The sequence below is a fragment of the Boleophthalmus pectinirostris genome, unplaced genomic scaffold (genome assembly GCF_026225935.1).
Source record: "Boleophthalmus pectinirostris isolate CB_2022bp ecotype Guang Dong unplaced genomic scaffold, ASM2622593v1 HiC_scaffold_17, whole genome shotgun sequence".
Classification (NCBI taxonomy): domain Eukaryota; kingdom Metazoa; phylum Chordata; class Actinopteri; order Gobiiformes; family Gobiidae; genus Boleophthalmus; species Boleophthalmus pectinirostris.
Window position 1 is genome coordinate 4,815,562 of NW_026571115.1, and position 6,700 is coordinate 4,822,261.

Below are 6,700 nucleotides of genomic sequence, written 5' to 3' on the forward strand. Positions count from 1 at the left end.
TTCCAGGCAGAGCAATGACATCTCCATAGAAACAAGCAGGTGACGGACCCACAACCAAAAAAGGCCATACTGTGGAACATTAAGTGATCATCTCTCCGTGGATACAAACAGCAGGTTAAGATAAGTGAGAAAGCATAGAGAGTGTTTGTGGTTGTACATGTAGGGGGCGCTCCACAAATGAAAACAAGACACAACACTGAAGAAGTGTTATTCAAATACAGATACAGATGTTTCAATCACCTTTATTAAAAGACATTTAAAAGTATGAGAGTTTCACATAAGCACACTTACACACAGTGTTAAACAAGACAACTGATTAGGGCGACCAAACTTCTCTTTTTCCTCGGACATGTCAGTTTTTTTGTGTCTTGTCCTGGGCATCCTGATTTTTGGGTTTTTTTTTTTTAAGTGATGCAAATGTCCAGGTTTTCATTACCGTTCATTGGGGACATTAAACTGAGCGTCTCTCTTAGTTCTCTGTGACTCAGAAGGAGCGAGACACAAACAGTCAGTCAGTCTGTAACATGCTGAAGCACAAATGCACATTTAACAGTGACTTGTACAAGAAATTCTCCGTTTTCTGTCCCGGTCGAGACAAGTGGGAGGTCATGTGCACAGGTTGTGAGGTGAGAGTACAGTGTCCCTCGTTTATCGTGGGGGTTACATTCTAAAAAATAACCCGCGATAGGTGAAATCCGCGAAGTAGTCTTTACTTTATATTTTACAGTTATTCTATCTGTTTTAAGGCTGTAAAACCCCTCAGCACAAACTTTATACACTTTTCTCAGACAGGACAGATGCAACCCTTTTTACATCCTTCTTAAAACTTATTTGTGTTGTCGTCCTTTTGTTATTTTCCTCCTTCTTTATGTAACGAACTGAAGATTCATTTATTGCATAATGGAGCCTACAGCGCAGAGTCCTGCACGGCTCCATTTTTGGAGACCTGCAGTACAACACCGCACCCGCCCGTTAACCCGAGATTATATCAAACTTTTGCAGTGCCTAAGTAGCTGTGGTCTGTTCTTGTATCATAAAAGTTTGGCTTTACGAATGTTTGTAATCATTTAAGAAGCAATTGAGAAGTTTCACAGTTTATTACCTACATGCAGTGAATATTTCCAACTGTTCTTGTTGTTATAAATATAAAATCACCTGAACAGGGACTTGAACACTGGACCCTCTGATTAAAAGTCTGATGCTCTACCAACTGAGCTACCCAGGCTCTCTTGCTCGTGTAGTCTTGTTCTTGGAAATCTAGAATCGCCTGAACAGGGACTTGAGGCATGGACCTTCAGATTAAAAGGTAGGTGCGGTTGTGTAAATCCTGAATGGCAACATGAAGCTGAAGCACAGAAAATACCACATTTGCTGAAACCTGGGGTTGAACCAGGGACCTTTAGATCTTCAGTCTAACTCTCTCCCAACTGATCTATTTCGACATGGTTTTCTGAAATCATAGCTAGTGCACATATACAGCTCTTAACATAATCTAATAGGACATCTGTCTGTCAGAGGCTAGCACAATCTCTGCTGTTTTGCTGCACAAAATTGCCAAAGTAATCAAGAAATCTAATGACCCTGACGTGATTTGAACACGCAACCTTCTGATCTGGAGTCAGACGCGCTACCGTTGCGCCACAGAGTCTTAGTCTAGCTGCTGTAGTGCCAGTGATGTCACATTTCATTCCAGTTGAACATCTTTATGTGAAGACAGAAGTCTGATGTAGCCGTGTTGTCATCGGTGTCGGCGGCAAGGTGGGGCATTTGAGGGCCGTGCCCCCCCTAGCGGCCACTGGTGCCCCACCCCCCAGCACAGACCGTTATTATTACTATTTAAAAATGATTTTGATTGATTGATTGATTTCACTTCGGGCTGAGGGCACAAACTTTACGATATTACAGTCTCTGTTTATTTGGTGGAGTGTGATTGGACAACTGTCCTGTCACTCACGTCACGTCAACCTGCTGCGTCAACTCGGAGCAGCTCCACGATTAGCGGCAGCTGCTACTTTAGCCTAAAGCTCCACACAGGAAATGGCGAGAACAGAGTCAAAGACACACAGACAGACCCACCGCCGGGACCCAGGACAGTCCCTGCCGGGCCTGGGCTCTCGCGGCCGCCGCTGGGGCCTTCACCGTATGAACAACTAAATGATTAATTGAAAGAATAATCACAAGATGAATTGATCACCATAATAACTTTTAGTTGCAACCTTAGCAGATTCCCACCAGTCACGTAGTGTTAAATATTTAATATTATAAATATACTGTTAATACTCTATGCAATAAGGATAAATTTAGATTATCTTTATTTATTTCAACTTCAAGAGATTTTATTGTCATTTTCATAGGAAGCAATAGTTTAGAGCATCAAACACTGCATTAGTTTTGATGTGAAGCACAATACTACAGGTGTAAAACCCCACCCAATAACCCCTGAAGTACTAACTCCAGTGTAAACATTAGCACAGTAAGGACATTCAGGGCAGCACATATATAATAATGCAACAATGCAAAGTCCAGGTCACTGATATTTTATTGGTGGATGTGGTTATTGTCCATGGGAGAAAGGCAGAGAGGGAAAGGGGGCAGTGTTCAGCAGCCTCACAGCCGGGGGATACGGGCTGTTGGTCAGTCTGGTTGTTCTGGTGTCTATGGACCTGTACTTTCTAACTGAGGGCAGCAGGTGGAAAAGGTGATGAGTAGGCTGGTGCCGGTGACGCAGACCACGGGTCATATAGATGCTACTGATCTGTGGGAGAGTTGTCCCAGTGACTTTCCCCATTGCTTTTACCACCTGCCGGAGAGCGTGTAGGTCGGCCTTAGTGCAGCAGGAGAACCACACAAAAAATCCAGATGTCAGAACACTTCAGATGGCACAGTTGTAGAAGTTCCTCATTAGTGCACTGGGGATGTTGGCGCTCCTCAGTTTCCTCAAGTAGTAAAGGTGTTGTTGGGCCTCCCCACAGCTCAGGCAGTGTAGTTTTAGTTGAAGTCCACAATAATCTGCTTGGTTGTCACCATGAGGCCAGATGTCACACATCGTTCCTGTAGTCCGTCTCATCATCACTGTCCTTTTTCTCCAGGCGTTTAGTCTTCTATATGAGCTTCATCCCTTGTTTTTGAGTCCTCCAAAAACCATTTGTCTCTTTTTGTTCCTCCATTAAATCCACAGGTCCAGTGTGCTCCTCAGCACCTGCACAGTTACAATATAAACACAGGGATCAGACAGTAAAAATCTTGTTATAAAAACCTGCAAAGATTTAGTATAGGTTCTTTTCTCTCACCACTGTTGGAGTTTCTTGTTCCTCTGGAGATCTTCATCAGGAGTGATGCTTCAGTTTTGATTAGACTGAACGTCAGAGTAACAGCAGATTACACAGACTGAAGGCCTTCTCCCTTGTGTTGGGCCAAGTCTCTTATTGGACCAGGCCTCGATCACCCCTTCCTCTCATGTGGCCGAGAGCATCTGATGGGTCACACTCCAGGAAACTTTCTGGATCCTAAAACACATGTTTAGTGTAATTTTACATTCTACTTTATCACCCAGATTTAAATTATTTTCAGATAATAACTTACAGAAGTCTGTGGATCATCTGACTGGAGCGAGTCAAGCCACTGCAGCTGTATACGTCTCAGCAGAGGGCGATGACTATGGCTCCTAAAAGTGGAATAAAAGTACAAAACTCATTATTTATCATTATTTCATTAATTCTCTCATTTCTCAGAATACCTTGTGTTCCAATGTTACGATCAGGGCTCCCTCTGGTGGTGGTTAACTGCACTTTGTGGACGACACCCTGGACAGTTCCATCAGCGACGTGCCTTTCTTTTAAAAGTGAACAAAGGTCTTTAGTAATTAATACAAATATTACGTTAGTATTGGTCTTTACTCACCAGGACACGATGGATCTGACTGGAACATACTTCTGGACATATATATAATAAGACATCAACTTACACAGCGGCCCACCCCCCCAATCAAAGCCCTTTTAATGGAACTAGGGAGAAAGTGTGCATCTACACTCCTTCTGTGTAATTCATCCACAAATATTAGAGCGATGCACTTTGGTTTAGGCCCTCGTTTGAATGAACAACCATCCTGAAAAACAGAGGCGCTGTGCAAAAAAGCAAGTACAATGTTTTATCTTGTAAACACACAGTTAAAATTCACCTTAAACAGGAGAAGTAGGGAGTGTCCCACCAACCGACAAGTTAGTGAACAAACCCAAGTCTCCACATCTTACAAATCAGTATAAAGTAAAAGTACAGTCTCCACAGAGACTGTTTACAGGAGTATAACGTTACAATATAGTACACATTTGTATACTATTTGTAGTACAAGGTATTCGGAAAACAACAAATTAAATGGGAGAATGAAGGAGTGTCCCACCAACCAAAACTTAGTGAACAAACCCAGATCTCCACATATTACAAATTATTATAAAGTAAAAGTAAAAGTACAGTTTACAGAAAGACATAATGCCACGTAGATACACATGCATTGTAAACAGTTTAATTCTAAATACCATGGTTGTGCTAATTCTGCATTTTAAACTTAAATTACAATTACTGGGGAAAAAAAAAAGAGAGAGAAAAGAGAGAAAACTTAGTGTCCCACTAATTCTCTAGTGAATGGACAAACACAAGTCTCCACATCTGTTTACAGGAGTATAACATTACAATATAGTACACATTTGTTCATTTGTGTACTACTTGTAGTACAATGTAGTCATAAAACAACAACTCGAACGGGAGAATTAGGGAGTGTCCCACCAACCGACAAGTTAGTGAACAAATCTAGGTCTCCACGTCTTACAAATTATGAAAAATTAAAAAAATAAAACCACAAAAAAAGAGAAACTGAGTGTCCAACTAACTGTTGAATGAGCAGACAAAAACAAATCTCTTAATGAAGACAGGGAAATGTTTCCTCCAGTGAGGGATTTCATTGTAAGTATATTTAAATTGATTTTAAGTTTTTTTTTAAATTTAATTTAATTTTTAATTTTTTTATTTTAAAAATAATATTAATGAGTTAGTTAACCCTCCTATGACCAGAGTGGAACCAGCTCAAAGTAAATTCAAGGCAAGGTGTACTATACAGGAAACTACAAATAAGCATCAGATTGACTTTTTTCTCAATTAGAATTTAGTCATTGAGCACATTTAGAGAATTTGTTCATGCTGTGTCTGTTATGTTCCTACATAGTTTTCCTTCCCTTTCAACACACAAACAAACACAGCAAACGAGCGGGAATCGCACCTGCGACCCCACTACCTTTCTCACCTCTAGCCCACCTATGCCCAGAGTAGAATGCGAGGCGTAATATGCAGGACATCTGTGACAATGTAGCTTAAATTATGTTTATCTATTACTATTTACTTACTGATCATGTTTAACTTTTTTTTTTTGCTTATAAGACTTTTCAAGATTTTAGAAATCCTACATACTATTCCTTGCTTTCTCTCTCTTTTTTTTTTTTTGAAACACACAAAAGATGAAAAATTATTTTGGCACACAAAGTTACTACTACTACTACTTAACACACAGCTGAGATAATAAATTGAAAAACTATGTACAAGAGATGAATTCGGCGGTGTTAAAGGTGGTAAATTTTGCCAAAATGATGTTACAAAGCCCAGAGTCTCAGAGACGGAATTCAGTCATCGTCCGAGTCAGGGTATGGGGGCAGGGGGCGGAAGTACCATGAGAAACCTCCAGACGTCCCAGAAGATGTGGAGGGGACGGGCTCTGGGGAACTGGAGGAAGGACGCGGTCTCTTGTAGCTGGGGTCTCCCTCCTCATCCGCATCTTCATCTCTGTGGTGCTTGGATCCACAGAGAGGCAGGACGTCCAGAGCAAGGCCCACAGGGGGAGGGCCAGGAGCAGGATGGCAGGAGGGCGCAGGAAGCACAGCAGCGGGAGACGATGGGCGATGCTCCTCTTCAACACCGGGACTGGGCGCAGGAGAAGGGCTCTCTGCTCGCTGCCGAGCAAAGGGGGTTACTTTGTGAGGTCATTTCAGGTGGTTTCTGGGAGGTTACCGTGATACTGGCTATATGCTTTGCTTGTTGACTTTTTCATAGGATTTGCTGCTAAGCATAAGAAAGCAACTAGTGACAAAACCCAAACGGTGTTCTCTAATTATTTGCTTGGGACAGTCGAAACAGAGATGAGCGCCACAGTTCCCCTCAACATAGTACGCATCGTCTCTGTACTTTGTTAGTAAAGAGACCAATAGGTCAAAGCCAGAATTTCCCATATGGTCTAGCGGTTAGGATTCCTGGTTCTCACCCAGGCGGCCCGGGTTCAACTCCCGGTATGGGAATTCCTAGCTTTTGGGATCAACAGTAGTGGCTTATATGCACTCAGTCATTCTCTGTCTTACTACTGCTAGCTATCTGTGATTTTGATATGCTTTTGTCTGTAGGGAGTCACCATATCATTTCACTGACTTGCGATACCACTATGAGAGGACACTGTGATGTCACTGTGTGATGTCACCTCCACCTTGTGATGGTGGCATAGTGGATAGCATAGCAGCCTTTGAGGCCCTTTGAGGAGACTGTGGTGTCAGCGTGAATGGAACGTGATGCCACTGTGTGACAAGCTGTTCAACTCGCGATGGTGGTATAGTGGCTAGCATAGCTGCCTTCCAAGCAGTTGACCCGGGTTCGATTCCCGGCCATCGCA

At 42.3% G+C, this 6,700-nt stretch overlaps 4 non-coding genes across 4 annotated transcripts; 2 read left to right on the forward strand and 2 right to left on the reverse strand.

Moving 5' to 3' along the window:
• Window positions 1-1,152: 1,152 nt before the first annotated feature.
• On the reverse strand, window positions 1,153-1,225 carry trnak-uuu (transfer RNA lysine (anticodon UUU)). Its single transcript has one exon. It is a non-coding gene; the product is annotated as a tRNA-Lys (tRNA).
• A 351-nt stretch (window positions 1,226-1,576) lies between these two features.
• trnaw-cca (transfer RNA tryptophan (anticodon CCA)) lies at window positions 1,577-1,648 on the reverse strand. The gene has a single exon. It is a non-coding gene; the product is annotated as a tRNA-Trp (tRNA).
• A 4,615-nt stretch (window positions 1,649-6,263) lies between these two features.
• On the forward strand, window positions 6,264-6,335 carry trnae-cuc (transfer RNA glutamic acid (anticodon CUC)). Its single transcript has one exon. It is a non-coding gene; the product is annotated as a tRNA-Glu (tRNA).
• A 293-nt stretch (window positions 6,336-6,628) lies between these two features.
• On the forward strand, window positions 6,629-6,700 carry trnag-ucc (transfer RNA glycine (anticodon UCC)). The gene has a single exon. It is a non-coding gene; the product is annotated as a tRNA-Gly (tRNA).